The 15,988-nt window shown below is 44.4% G+C and overlaps 1 pseudogene across 1 annotated transcript; it reads right to left on the bottom strand.

Annotated features, from left to right (window-relative positions):
* Window positions 1-2,103: 2,103 nt before the first annotated feature.
* On the bottom strand, window positions 2,104-13,792 carry LOC311106167 (C2 domain-containing protein 3-like; annotated as a pseudogene). The gene is made up of 12 exons: window positions 13,631-13,792; window positions 11,914-12,045; window positions 11,433-11,676; window positions 10,885-11,132; window positions 10,356-10,508; window positions 7,184-7,358; window positions 3,502-4,153; window positions 3,109-3,278; window positions 2,888-3,064; window positions 2,619-2,735; window positions 2,341-2,384; window positions 2,104-2,207 (listed from the first exon to the last, which is right to left on the bottom strand). The product of its transcript is annotated as a C2 domain-containing protein 3-like (transcript).
* Window positions 13,793-15,988: the final 2,196 nt, after the last annotated feature.

The raw sequence follows: 15,988 nt of genomic DNA, 5'->3' as shown, positions 1-15,988 counted from the left end.
TTAATTACTTAAAAATCATGCAATGTGATTTTCTGGATTTTTGTTTTAGATTCCGTCTCTCACAGTTGAAGTGTACCTATGATAAAAATGACAGACCTCTACATGCTTTGTAAGTAGGAAAATCTGCAAAATCGGCAGTGTATCAAATACTTGTTCTCTCCCCTGTATATTTGAAGGCAGGCGGTGACCTCATACTCCTAGCTGCTGCACTGGCTCAGTTCTTGCAGTCACTAGACTGGTCTAGACTGGTGCACTCTGTGTGACTCCTATACTGACCCCCTTTACTCGCCTAGAGCCAAGCTGGACGAGGAATGGCACATAGTGACCTACTAGTAACTCTGTCCTTTGGCATTGGTATGAGAGGATATTGGCACTGGAAGATGATGACTTGGCAACTTCAAGACTGTAGAGCAACGCTGCCGGTTTCCTCATTAGTCAGCAGTGGGCTCCATACAATGCCTGATAGAATGAATGACTCAATATTCTGTAACCCATGGCTCGTAATGCAACGAGAGTGAATAAGTCTTACGATCATCTTACATAGTGGAATTTGCTACTACTCTACATTTTTATCTGTGTGACCGTTACTCATGTCTAGACTTCCAGAAACCTGCTATACCAGTAGAACTCAGTTCAAAGGGGATTGAGGCAGCGAGAGAAAGATGGTAGAGGGCTGATACTTACTGGGTCAGAAGAGGCAAGGGGGAAGATTGGTGCTATGCGTAGAGCTCTCATAGAAGCCTCCATGTGGTGAGATGAGAGGAAGAAATGAGGGATCTCCACAGGGTCAGCGCTGGACAAGAGGCAGTTAAGGAACAAGCAAAAACCAAGCATGCAGGTACTGTACTTATTCTTGGGTCCATGTTAAAACTGTAAACACTACATCAATGAAAATCAGCTAAAGCTAAACAGATAGAATAACATAAAGAGAGGCAAGTAAACAACGCTGACAATGTAAGGATACTGTTTCTCTGTGTAGGAATGTTTCTGGCTGATATGCGTCAGATGTGCCAACGACATGTTCTGTGTCATCTTCTTAGAAAGCAGCTGTGTCGTGCAACAACCCGGGGGTCTCATCCTCTGACAAAGCATCTCTGTCACCAGGAACCCTGCTACCAGTCTCTCCACTGCACAATAAGGACTCATGTAGAGGAGCAGTGATGGTCTCCTGATGTAGTGCTGCCTCATGGTCAGAGGTTTGGAGTGTCCTCTCACCATCTCTCACAGTGTCTGCCTCCTCGTCTGTGTCTGGTCCTTGAGAGAACATGTTGCCCCCTCTCCTCTAGTCTGCTGCCTATGGGCTCATCAGAGCTCCAAGCCTTCAGGGTGTCATTCTGCAGACCTAACCTCTCCCTCTCCTGTTGGGTGAGGCTGGGCTGGTAGGAGTAGTCTGAGGCTTGGTGCTCCTCTGGTGCCGCCAGAGTCTCCAGAGAGCCCAGGTCTTGGTCTGACAGCAGGCTGGACACAGGGCTGGTTCTGTCTGTTAGAGATGTGGCCTCATTCAGAGGCCTGGGCTCCACCACTGTCTCCTCATAACCTCCATCGTCCTCCTCCTCCTCTCTGGGACCTCTTCAGAGGCAGGGGTCTTGTCCTCCTCCTGCTCTTCATCAGCCTGAGAATCATCATGTTCCTGAGACATACTTGGTACAGGTGAAGGGACAGGAGAAATGTCCTCCTGGGGGGAGCCGGATGCTTTGTGGGAACATAGAGCACTCTGGGGGAATGTTTCAGAGCCCTCAGGCAGAAGGTGGTCATCTGGAACAGGGGGAGTTGTTGAGCTGGTCTGGGGGCTAGAAGGTATCGTCTCCATGCGATGATGTCCCTGTAGACTTGGAGAAAGGAGAGGGATGTGTTGAGTGGCCTGACTGTAATAATAGTATAATAATAATAATGTATCAACAAGGCAATCCCCAAGACTTAGACATTAAGTAACATATTTTGGACACCCTTTGAATAGGTATGTGTCCCAAATCGCACCCTATTCCCTATATAGTGCACTACTTTTGAACAGAGCCCTATGGGAATAAGGTGCCATTTGGGACCGATTAGGAGATGTGAAAGCATCTCACCACTGATGAGGTTGTTAACCTCCCCAACCTGGCACTAGCTATTGAAGTCAGTGATGTTGTACCAGCCACACAGTGACTGGAAACCTGACAGGAGAAGGGACAGGTCCACTGAGGAAAACCCAATCACCCGCTCCATATCTAACAAGGCAAGACACAGCACCATTGAAGAAGTGCATTCCACATATTAAAACAACATTAACTTTATCCCCTTCAAGAATTGTTGGCTGTTAGCTAGAGTATTATTGTGTGTTACTACATTGCTGTACTGTACCTCCAAGGGACTGTTGTGGATCAAGAAGTAGCTGCTTTGACATCCTGTGATTATCAAACAGTAGATCAGTTCATCATGACATGGTCTGACAGAGGTCATTCTCAACTAAGCTGGTTCCAATAATCTCATCAACACATTTGTTCATAATCATCCAAACATTCAATAATATGGATTGGTAACCATTACATCTTTGGGCCCATTAAACCTGAATATTACATAAACAGTATGTGTTGTCTAAACATCTGAAGTAAGCTATAGATGGTACAAAGGTAGTCTACCTGCACTCCTGCTGGTGGTCCCAGATGGGGCAGTGACTGTCTGCTATGAGAGCTGTGGTGACTGGTAGGACACACAACATCTAGGCAGCCCTCCACTACGCTCAGCTAGAGGACAGCCTGCCAAGGAGACAACACAACACTCACAACCATCAACAAGGTGTTAAAGGACACAATCAATATGGATGACCCTACTGGAAGGATGCGTCCCAAATGGCACCCTATTCCCTATTTGTGCACTACTTTTAACCAGAGCCCTTGTCTATGTGTACCTTTAAGACTGAGGTGCATGGCTCTGTCCTCAGTGATGGTGACAGTGTGTCCTCCATGCTGACCTCAGAGGGCTGTGAAGGCTCTACACTCATGGAGGACCTGGTCTGGTGCCTGCTGGGTGCTCCAGACTGTCTGGACACAGCTGCTGTGGATAAGAGGCCTCCCTGCCCTCCCTCCTCCTCATCCTCTCCCTGGCTGTCACATTCCTCCTGGTCCTGGCTGTCCCCTCCTCCTCATCCTCTCCCTGGCTGTCACATTCCTCCTGGTCCTGGCTGTCCCCTCCTCCAGGTGTGTGCTCCTCTGGGAGGGATCCAGGGGTCAGGGTGATGTGGACCCTCAGGGCAGCTCCACTCAGATCTGGGGCGGTGCGCCTGAACAGGGGGTACACACCTACACAAACAAAACACAGGTGTGTTACTGATGACCCTTATGTAACATAATACAACATAGCATTTAAAAGACTAGATAGTCATTGATTAGTTTGAGGTCATCACTGACTGTTATTTATATCAGTACTATTTCTCTATTTACCTCTGCTAGTGTCCTTGGGTATCTTGAAAGGAGCAAATACAATGTATTATTTTTTTATTAAATGTATTATTAGATTACGTACCACTGAGAGTCAGCTTGTGCCTTGCCCTCTTGGCCAGGGAGGAGAGGTCCATGAAGGCTGAACCCACCAGCCGGTCCATGTCACGAGGCCTAGGTCTCCTGTCCTTCCCAAAGGACACCCACACCTGCACCTCCAGCCTCTCCTCCCAGAGGTACCACAGCAGGGGCTGGCTGCTCCTCAGCTCCACTGTCCTGCTTCCTCTGAATGCCACCGTGGCCAGGCCCTCCTCCCCTCCACCTCCCTCCTCCTCCACAGCAAGGCAAAGGTGTCTGAGCTGGGAGCAGAAGGCCTCTGCGTCATAGAGTTTATATCTGAAGTAGCAGTAGGTGGAGCGCTGCAGCACGCTGTGTCCAGGCAGGACGAGACAGTGGACTGGCAGCCAGGCTCTGGGCATGGACACGGCCAGGGACACAGTCCTCCGAGTCTCAGCCCACGCCTCTCCCTCACTGGCGTGCTCCTCCTCCTGCTCCTCCACCCGTTCCTCCCTGCCCACCTCCCAGCCGGCAGTGATGACCCTCTCTCTATCTGCATGGTGGGCAAAGTTGATGGAGATGTCCACGCCGCTCACTAAGATGTGATGGCTGGGAGATGATGAGGTCAGGTCTTGAGGCAGAGACACTCCAAACCACCCACGGATCCCAGGGGTTTTAGACTGGGTTTCTGTATAAACACTTTGTGACAACTGCTGATGTAAAAGGGCTTTATAAATACATTTGATTGAGTGTTACGTTAGGAAAATGATGAGCAAACTGTGAAATTTGATTTTATAACATTACATAACATTTCCTTGACTGTAATATACGACTTGTAGGATCGAGTACTTGAGCTGCAGTGAACCAATTATTATGTAAATAGGATATACAGTTGAAGTCGGAAGTTTACATACACTTAGGTTGGAGTCATCAAAACTCGTTTTTCAACCACTCCACAAATTTCTTGTTAACAAACTATAGTTTTGGCAAGTCGGTTAGGACATCTACTTTGTGCATGACACAAGTAATTTTTCCAACAATTGCTTACAGACAGATTATTTCAATTATAATTCACTGTATCACAATTCCAGTGGGTCAGAAGTTTACATACACTAAATTGACTGTGCCTTTAAACAGCTTGGAAAATTCCAGAAAATGATGTCATGGCTTTAGAAGCTTGATAGGCTAATTGACATAATTTGAGTCAATTGGAGGTGTACCTGTGGATGTATTTCAAGGCCTACCTTCAAACTCAGTGCCTCTTTGCTTGACATCATAGGAAAATCTAAAGAAATCAGCCAAGAACTCAGAAAAATAATTGTAGACCTCCACAAGTCTGGTTCATCCTTCATAGCAACGCCCGAAGGTACCACGTTCATCTGTACAAACAATAGTACGCAAGTATAAACACCATGGGACCACGCAGCCGTCATACCGCTCAGGAAGGAGACGCATTCTGTCTCCTAGAGATGAACGTACTTTGGTGCGAAAAGTGCAAATAAATCCAAGAACAACAGCAAAGGACCTTGTGAAGATGCTGGAGGAAACAGGTACAAAAGTATCTATATCCACAGTTAAACGAGTCCTATATCGACATAACCTGAAAGGCCACTCAGCAAGGAAGAAGCCACTGCTCCAAAACCGCCATAAAAAAGCCAGACAACAGTTTGCAACTGCACATGGGGACAAAGATCGTACTTTTTGGAGAAATGTCCTCTGGTCTGATGAAACAAACATAGAACTGTTTGGCCATAATGACCATCGTTATGTTTGGAGGAAAAACGGGACGGCTTGCAAGCCGAAGAACACCATCCCAACCGTGAAGCACAGGGGTGGCAGCATCATGCTGTGGGGTTGCTTTGCTGCAGGAGGGACTGGTGCACTTCACAAAATAGATAGCATCATGAGGAAGGAAAATTATGTGGATATATTGAAGCAACATCTCAAGACATCAGTCAGGAAGTTAAAGCTTGGTCGCAAATGGGTCTTCCAAATGGACAATGAACCCAAGCATACTTCCAAAGTTGTGGCAAAATGGTTTAAGGACAACAAAGTCAAGGTATTGGAGTGGCCATCACAAAGCCCTGACTTCAATCCTATAGAATATTTGTGGGCAGAACTGAAAAAGCGTGTTCGAGCAAGGAGGCCTACAAATCTGACTCAGTTACACCAGCTCTGTCAGGAGGAATGGGCCAAAATTCACCCAACTTATTGTGGGAAGCTTGTGGAAGGCTACCTGAAACGTTTGATCCAAGTTAAACAATTTAAAGGCAATGCTACCAAATTCTAATTGAGTGTATGTAAACTTCTGACCCACTGGGAATGTGATGAAATAAATAAAAGCTGAAATAAATCATTCTCTCTACTATTATTCTGACATTTCACATTCTTAAAATAAAGTGGTGATCCTAACTGACCTAAAACAGGGAATTGTTACTAGGATTAAATGTCAGGAATTGTGAAAAACTGAGTTTAAATGTATTTGGCTAAGGTGTATGTAAACTTCCGACTTCAACTGTATAGATAGAGATATATATATATATATATATATATTTATCCTTTTTTTTTTTTTTTTTTCTTTATTACTTTCTAACCCTACCACCCCTCCCTTAATGGGAGTAAACTAGCGAACAACAATGCTTAGGCCTCTACTTCCAGCTTATACATACTCTATACATTTTATGGACAGTCTATTTTACAATAGTTCTATTTTGTTTGTTTTTACTCCTGTCCTTCCTCTACCCTAAACCTCTCCCATCTATTTCTTGATTTCTATTTGCCATATCTTTCAAACTGTGCTCTTTCACTGTCACACTCTGGCTCTGGGGACTTTATATGTTGAGTCAGGGTGTGTAGATTCCGTGTGTTTTTGTGCTGTGTTTTAGTGTCTAGTTGTTCTATGTCTAGGTTGGCCTGAGTGACTCCCAATCAGAGGCAACGAGTGTCAGCTGTTTGCTGGTTGTCTCTGATTGGGAGCCATATTTAAACTGTCGGTTTTCCTTTGTGTTTTGTGGGTTCTTGTTTCGTGTTGGTTGTGTTTGACCGTTTACTGTCACGTTACCGTCTTTTGTTGTTTTGATCGCGTTTCACTAAATAAATGAGTATGTTTGCCTGCAACGCTGCGCCTTGGTCTACTCCTTACCCAGACGATCGTGACATTCACAAAAGTTCTTAACCTATAAACGTCTTACGGACCCAGTATGTTTTACATTAGTTATCTTGTTGTTATTAGCTGTTATTAGTCCCAACCTTCAGCTCCATTCAACCCCTCCCATCCATATTTTAACACCATCCATATTGGATTTCTATTTGCCATATATTTTTAACTGTGCTGTTTCACAAATGTTCTGAACCTTTCTATGCTCATTGTTTCTACAGATTGTAAATTGAAAATAAACATTTTTGCTAAAAGTATTACTATATTATTGATCGATTGACTATGACTTTTCAGATCACTCAGATACGACTGTTGTTTACAGTATTGGGTGAATAAACCCCATTGCAGCTGCTTCCTCACCCTTGCGACTGTCTCTATTCCAGACTGTGAAGACAGCTGTGGCCTCCTGCAGGAGCTAAGGCAGGCTGCAGGTCTCCCCAGAGCCCGTCTGGACCTGCATGAATCAATTAATGAATTAATGTTTTATTGTCCCATAGGGAAACTTGTGTGACAACAATACAGGCATTCATCTACATCATGTGAGCTCCATCACCTGCAGCTCACAGGGGAACTTAGTATGGTGGTCAGATTCTAGGCAGAAGGTCCTGGCGGCTACACAGGTACTGCGCCTCTCACTCGCAGGCAGGAAGTAGAGCTGGGCAGTAATGTACACGTTCACCCCAACATCAGCATAGTACTGGAACGTTTCATCTTGCTCTGACAAATCCCTGTGGGAGTGTATGTTTGTGAGAAACAAATTATTGAGTGTAGATGCCATCTATCACCAAACTTCACGTCACTTCCTGTTGAACGCAGAACGAGGGAGAGCTCGGTTTTGTTGTTTTGAAAGTGTATTAGAAAGTTCTTAGTAGCTAGCTAACTTTTTAGTTTGGATCCGCGACGCAGTTTGCATCAGTTGCTGAGACTGCTAGTCTCTGTCCAGTGATCCTGCCGTCCAAGGACGGGTCTGAGGAGCTATTTGGCGTAGCAGCTAGCGGGGTTCTCGAGGGCTTGAACACAGCCCGCAACGTGGTTAGCCATTGTGGCTGGGACCGCGGATTGTCCCAGGTTTGTGACTGTCTAGATCCCTGCTGTTTGTTGTTTTCAATCTTCCCTGTGACCTGCCCTGACTGGAACTGCGAGGAGTAACAGCGTAACCTACATTGCTAGCTACCATGACAAAGACCAAAGCCGGTGGGAGTACCGTTGAGGACAGTGGTGTCTCTCTATCACACGTGAAGGATCTTTTAAAACGAACAAAAATAGTTCTACAAGCAGTTGTTACAACAACAAGAAAACAGCTTCAAGTGTTTTGTCCAAATACTGGTGGATTAAACTAATAAAATAATGGATAACCCGACCAGAGGTCCAGGACCTGAAGAACAGTTTGCAGTTCTCCCAGGGTCAGTTCGATGAGTTGAAACAGGAGAACAGCAAGATGACAGCAATTTGTATGTCACTGAGAGAGGACATCAGTTCTGTGTGTGAATCCATGATAACAATGACGGATAAATCAGACTATCTCGAGGGACAATCAAGGCGGAACAAGATGGTTGTGGACGGAATTGCAGAATCTCCACGAGACCTGGACGGAGTCTGAGGACAAAGTGAGGGAAATGATCTCTGAGAAATTGAAGATGGACCACAGGAAGATTGAGGTGGAGCGTGCCCACCGGACTGGAAAACCCACCACCAGCCCAGGCCGATAGTGGTCAACTTCCTGAGGTTCAAGGACAAGGTAGCTGTACTGGAAAGAGCCAAGAACTTGAGAGGAACGTATATCTTCCTCAACGAGGACTATCCTGAAGCTGTGCGCCAGAAGAGGAAAGAACTTATCCCAGCCATGAAAGCTGCCAGAGCGTGTGGGGACATTGCTTACATCCGCTATGACAGGCTCATTGCCCACCCTCCAAAAATACCATAGTGCCCTTAGTTTTGTTACAGGTGACAGTTTTGATACTCATCACTGCATCCTGTACCAAAAGGTTGGCTGGACTTCGCTAAAGACCAGTAGATCTCTACATTACCACTTTTTTGTTTACAAGGCCCTAATTCATAAACTTGCATAACCCGTTCACAGGATTGCTTAACTCAAGGTTCCTACGTCTCCACCGAGCTAGGTAAATCTGCTTTTAGTTTTAATGCACCGTATTTCTGAAACAAAATTCAAACTACATTTAATCTTGATGTTTTAAAGTATTGATTGTGGACTTATTTGTGTATTAAAGTATTGATTGTGGACACATAACTGTGCTTTTGTATTTGAATGTGTGTATATACAGTGCATTCGGAAAGTATTCAGACCTCTTCACTTTTTGCACGTTTTCTTAGGTTACAGCCTTATTCTAACACACATTCTACACACAATACCCCATAATGACAAAGCGAAAACAGTTTTGACATTTTTGCAAATGTATTAAAAATAAAAAACAGAAATACCTTATTTACATAAGTATTCAGACCCTTTGCTATGAGACTTGAAATTGAGCTGAGGTGCATCCTGTTTCCATTGATCATCCTTGAGATGTTTCTACAACTTGATTGGAGTCCACCTGTGGTAAATCCAATTGATTGGACATGATTTGGAAAGGCACACACCTGTCTATATAAAGGTCCCACAGTTGACAGTGCATGTCAGAGCAAAAACCAAGCCATGAGGTCGAAGGAATTGTCCGTAGAGCTCCGAGACAGGATTGTGTCGAGGCACAGATCTGGCGAAGGGTACCAAAACAATTCTGCAGCATTGAACGTCCCCAAGAACACAGTGGCCTCCATCATTCTTAAAAATTGAAGAAGTTTGGAATCACCAAGACTCTTCCTAGAGCTCGCCGCCCGGCCAAACTGAGCAATCCGGGGGAGAAAGGCCTTGATCAGGGACGTGACCAAGAACCCGATGGAGTTACAGAGTTACTCTGTGGAGATGGGAGAACCTTCCAGAAGGACAACGATCTCTGCAGCACTCCACCAATCAGGCCTTTATGGTGGAGTGGCCAGACGGAAGCCACTCCTCAGTAAAAGGCACATGACAGCCCGCTTGGAGTTTGCCAAAAGGCACCTAAAGGACTCCCAGACCATGAGAAACAAGATTCTCTGGTCTGATGAAGCAAAGATTGAACTCTTTAGCCTGAATGCCAAGCGTCACGTCTGGAGGAAACCTGGCACCCTCCATACAGTGAAGCATTGTGGTGGCAGCATCATGCTGTGGGGATGTTTTTCAGCGGCAGGGACTGGGAGACTAGTCAGGATCGAGGGAAAGATGAACGGAGCAAAGTACAGAGAGATCCTTGATGAAGTCCTGAGCGCACTGGAGCAGGTTTTCAGACTTGGGTGAAGGTTCACCTTCCAACAGGACAACAGCCCTAACCACACAGCCAAGACACCCCAAATACAGGTGTACCTAGCTTGTAGCGTCATACCAAAGAAGACGTGAGGCTGTAATCGCTGCCAAAGGTGCTTCAACAAAGTACTGTGTAAAGGGTCTGAATACTTATGTAAATGTGATATTTCAGTTTTTTGCAAACATTTAAAAGAAACCTGTTTTTGCTTTGTCATTATGGGGTATTGTGTATAGATTGACGAGGGGGAAAAAAATGATTTAATCAATTTTAGAATAAGGCTGTAACATAACAAAATGTGTAAAAAGTCAAGGGGTCTGAATACTTTCCGAATGCACTGTATAGAACAAAGGTTGAGTTATAACAAGATATTTCAAACCCTTCCCTCACCTGAAGGACATGTAGAACTGGTGGAGGGGTAGTTTGACCAGCCCTTGGAGACGATCCTGCCCTGAGCTTCCTGCTCTCTGCCAAACCTCAATCACCATCACATTGTCCTCATCCTCTCTCCAGCAATCTCGAGGTCAAGGCCACAGGAGCCACCTGGAGAAACACGTATTTAAACTCAACATCTAACAAGCAGATAGAATCACATCATAAGGGCACCCTATTCCCTTTATAGTGCACTTCTTTTGACTAGGCTGAGGGCCCATTTGGGAGGGGTTTTCATCGCCTATGATATGAATACCCTTAGCCAGTGGAGGCTGGTGGGAGGAGCTATAGGAGGACAGGCTCATTGTAATGGGCTCACTGGAATGGAATCAAAGGAACGGTATTAAACATATGGAAACCACGTTTGACTCTGCTCCATTTATACCATTCCAATGAGCCCATCCTCCTATAGCTCCTCCCACCAGCCTTCTCTTCCCTTAGCAGCATCACACTGACTGGGTATAAAATTCTCAGTTCCTTCAGTTACCTGTATTAAATTAAACCACGGATTTGTCTGGCCCCAGCTGATCACTGATCTGGACGTCTCATCCTGGCCAAAGAGATAACAGTTCAGGTAGACATTAGGAGGCTGCATGGGTCCACAGTTAAAGTCCTTTCCATCAGGCACCATGAGCAAAGCATGCAGCAGAACCTCACTGTCCTCCTCCTCCTCCACCACCACCTGATGGGCCTGAGGTCTGTGAGATGTCTGGAGGCTGGTAAGAGGCGAGGGACCTTGTGGGACCATTAAAAAAAACATTTATGTGACTGAGTTTTGGTTCCTAGTACTCTTTTTATTTGTTTAATAATAATAATAATAATAATAATAATATGCCATTTAGCAGACGCTTTTATCCAAAGCGACTTACAGTCATGCATGCATACATTTTTTGTGTATGGGGTGGTCCCGGGGATCGAACCCACTACCTTGGCGTTACAAGCGCCGTGCTCTACCAGCTGAGCTACAGAGGAAAATGTATTGTATGCTACTACACACAAGGATTTGAGTTGAGCATGTTCTCTTCCTTTACTGACCCTGACGGGCCACAGTTCTTATTCCCGTCCTGGAATCTCTATTAGTAACAGTAGATAGAGGGGTATCCTCCCCTCTAGGGTCCTGATGCTGAGGCCTAACGGTCATCGTGTCCACCCTGGAGGGGCTAGATTCTTTCTGGGGACTGGTCAGGGCACAGGAGGGAGCTCTGGAACCAGCTCCAGCTGATCTTTGACCATTGGCTGATGATAAATATTTGCTGTATGCAGCCAGTTCAAGTGACACCTGGAGAAACCAAGAGAGGGAGATTTATTGAGATGAGTAATATTCCAACTACACTCAACAACATGTCAAGAACCTCCTAAATATGATGAACGTAACAAAGGCTTTGTCCCAAATGGTACCCTATTCCCTATGTAATCCTATTCCCTATGGGCCCTGGTCAAAAGTACAGCACTATGAAGGGAATAGGGTGCCATTTGGGATGTAGACAAAATGGTGGACAGTGGCAGGCAGGCTCACCTTGAGGGGGCCGATGCCCTGGCTCTCACCAGTCCCCTGTAGACTCTGGAAAGGCAGAATGATAGTCTGACTCAACTGCTCCCTCTGCAGTAGACAGCGGAGGGGGAACACTGCCTTGCCAATGGCTACAGGCTGCAGAACACATCCATGAGCATTCAGGTGCAATATACCATCTACAGTGGGGGAAAAAAGTATTTAGTCAGCCACCAATTGTGCAAGTTCTCCCACTTAAAAAGATGAGAGAGACCTGTCATTTTCATCATAGGTACACGTCAACTATGACAGACAAAATGAGAAAAAAAAATCCAGAAAATCACATTGTAGGATTTTTAATGAATTTATTTGCAAATTATGGTGGAAAATAAGTATTTGGTCAATAACAAACGTTTCTCAATACTTTGTTATATACCCTTTGTTGGCAATGACACAGGTCAAACGTTTTCTGTAAGTCTTCACAAGGTTTTCACACACTGTTGCTGGTATTTTGGCCCATTCCTCCATGCAGATCTCCTCTAGAGCAGTGATGTTTTGGGGCTGTCGCTGGGCAACACAGACTTTCAACTCCCTCCAAAGATTTTCTATGGGGTTGAGATCTGGAGACTGGCTAGGCCACTCCAGGACCTTGAAATGCTTCTTACGAAGCCACTCCTTCGTTGCCCGGGCGGTGTGTTTGGGATCATTGTCATGCTGAAAGACCCAGCCACGTTTCATCTTCATGCTTCACAGTAGGTATGGTGTTCTTTGGATGCAACTCAGCATTTTTTGTCCTCCAAACACGACAAGTTGAGTTTTTACCAAAAAGTTATATTTTGGTTTCATCTGACCATATGACATTCTCCCAATCCTCTTCTGGATCATCCAAATGCACTCTAGCAAACTTCAGACGGGCCTGGACATGTACTGGCTTAAGCAGGGGGACACGTCTGGCACTGCAGGATTTGAGTCCCTGGCGGCGTAGTGTGTTACTGATGGTAGGCTTTGTTACTTTGGTCCCAGCTCTCTGCAGGTCATTCACTAGGTCCCCCCGTGTGGTTCTGGGATTTTTGCTCACCGCTCTTGTGATCATTTTGACCCCACGGGGTGAGATCTTGCGTGGAGCCCCAGATCGAGTGAGATTATCAGTGGTCTTGTATGTCTTCCATTTCCTAATAATTGCTCCCACAGTTGATTTCTTCAAACCAAGCTGCTTACCTATTGCAGATTCAGTCTTCCCAGCCTGGTGCAGGTCTACAATTTTGTTTCTGGTGTCCTTTGACAGCTCTTTGGTCTTGGCCATAGTGGAGTTTGGAGTGTGACTGTTTGAGGTTGTGGACAGGTGTCTTTTATACTGATAACAAGTTCAAACAGGTGCCATTAATACAGGTAACGAGTGGAGGACAGAGGCGCCTCTTAAAGAAGAAGTTACAGGTCTGTGAGAGCCAGAAATCTTGCTTGTTTGTAGGTGACCAAATACTTATTTTCCACCATAATTTGCAAATAAATTCATTAAAAATCCTACAATGTGATTTTCTGGAAAATATTTTTTCAATTTGTCTGTCATAGTTGACGTGTACCTATGATGAAAATTACAGGCCTCTCTCATCTTTTTAAGTGGGAGAACTTGCACAATTGGTGGCTGACTAAATACTTTTTTCCCCCACTGTATATACTAGCTATACATACATAACTTGGGTAAAGCAGCAGAGACTTGGTTACTGTCATACAAGTGTCCACATACTTTCTTCTAGGAGCTTTTCCTGGAGTAGATGTTAAATGCGAGTTCTGTTCCCCACCACTGCTTAATAGTTGACCCACTGAAGTGGACAGGAAACACACTGCACTGCTGGGAGTTCACCACTACAATGCAGAGTGAGACAGATATCTTTAACAAAACCGTCATGTTATCATTCCTAATAATGCACAATACAAAATGAAATATCAACCTGATAACGCTAAATAAATGTGTTTGTGTCCCAAATGGCACCAAAAGCAGTGCACTACAGTTGAAGTCGGAAATGTACATACACCTTAGCCAGGTTTGCCATGTCCGCTGTTTTCTGGCAAAATTGGGCTACATTGAAAATGACGTCGCGGGTGAAAATGTATTGGTCGCGGATTGCAGGTTTTTGAGCTACTTCTAAATTGCACTGTGGCTGCCATGGCATTATTTCACTTTGACTTGCTGCTGTTGACTATCAGGCAGTGAGGCAGCCTGTTACTGAGTGAGTGAGTGCGTGAGCGGTGGGGAGTTGTCTTAACCATTTGCGGTGGGGAGCGGTGGGGAGTTGTCTTAACCATTTGATTAGCTGTTCGGCAGTCTTATGGCTTGGGGGCAGAAGCTGTTAAGAAGCCTTTTGTACCTAGACTTGGCCTTCCTCTGACACCGCCTGCTATAGAGGTCCTGGATGGCAGGACGCTTGGCCCCAGTGATGTACTGGGCCTTCCGGAGACACTTGAAACCCTACCTTTTTAAGGAATACCTGGAATAGTATAAAGTAATCCTTCCTGATATGGGGAAAAGTCCACAATGAAACTGACATTGAATATGGAGAGTGATACATCTGTTGGCCATTAAGTAGCCTATTAATTTATATGCCTATATAGGCTACTGTAGCCCACCATTTGATAAAATAAATATGTTGAAATTACGATATGACTGGGGTCATTGCAAATCAATTTGTACCACTTGTGTAGCATACCTGGAGCTGGCAAACGGATTTAATAAATAGCCTATAACTTCAGTTTATTGTTGATATAGCCTTATGTTATTATGCAATTATTAATGGCCATGTTTAGTTAATGAAATTGGAAGTTATCAATTGTGATCATGGTCACAGTTCTATCGTAATTGCCGATCAGCTGTTGTTAGAATTCATTAGATTTAAGGTAACAGTCAAACAGATTAGGCTACAGGTTAAAAAAAACACTGGCTGTTGTTGACAAGCATAGGCCTATTCAGTTCATATCCATATTATTAATATATGATTCAGTGATTGAAATTACTACGAAATCGCCTCACTATTCATGTTAAATAAATTAGTATTGTCAAAGTCGCGTCAATTCAAATCTGGTATCAGGAACAAAAGAGGTCAACACGACTTCTAAGATATACAAGTTATTTTAATTAATGCAAAAACCTTCAATGGTAAATATGATGTTTCGTATATACGGGCTCCTTGAAATACCTCGCAGGGCACTTCAGAGAACTAACACATTGTTTCAGATCCAATACTCAAATACTCTGACAGAGGGAATTTCCCACTTCTCTGCTGGCCAATTAGAGTAAAGGACTTGAGCGTGGTTTAAACTTACTCAGCCAATCCATTGATGCACCCCTGTTGCCAGCCTCTTCTGTTACCAGGCATACGTTCATAACAACCTGTCATAGTGAGAAGAGCCAGCTCCCTTAGACATCATTCCTACGTCCAAGGAAGGTTCACAGATCACAAAGAACCAGTATAGTCTAGCATTTGGAGACACAATCCTTATCTCATTTTACCCCCTAAAACAGCTCTTCGCATCAATCACAGCCTGCCAGGTGTCACAGCCTACATTAGCCCAGTCAAGAATGCATTCTTTCTAAGTTAGTCATCCCATCAATTTAGGAGAATAATAAATCCCCAATAGTATGTCAATTTGAACTAAGCAAGCTGCTAAATCGTTAATCTTACATCTTGCCTAGGCTACTGTAGGTTGTCAGGGGCTATAGGCTACCTGCATCTAGCTAACCAAACCATGGGAAAATTGAATTGCAATCATAAACCCAGAATTTAGCATATGCCTATTGAAATTACAAGGCAATCTCGCAAATAGGCCATTTATAACGGTTTGTAGTCTTAACACCTGGAACATAATAAAGGCACAATTGCCAGAAAATAGCCTAACATTCTTCTGAAGTTCGTCCAAGTGTTTCTTGCACAGAAATTTAGAGATCCTCAGTCCAACTTTCATCCCTCAAACTGTCCTGTTGGATTTAGCTATAGTAATGCACATGCACATCAGGGATTTATTTAACAATCATAGCAGTCGAACGAGTTAAATCGACATCATTGATGGAAAATTATCTGGCGAGTTTAATAAGGGCGAATTATATTTT

This window comes from Coregonus lavaretus (genome assembly GCF_964263955.1).
Source record: "Coregonus lavaretus genome assembly, chromosome: 30".
Classification (NCBI taxonomy): domain Eukaryota; kingdom Metazoa; phylum Chordata; class Actinopteri; order Salmoniformes; family Salmonidae; genus Coregonus; species Coregonus lavaretus.
This window is presented reverse-complemented; position numbering and strand designations above follow the sequence as displayed.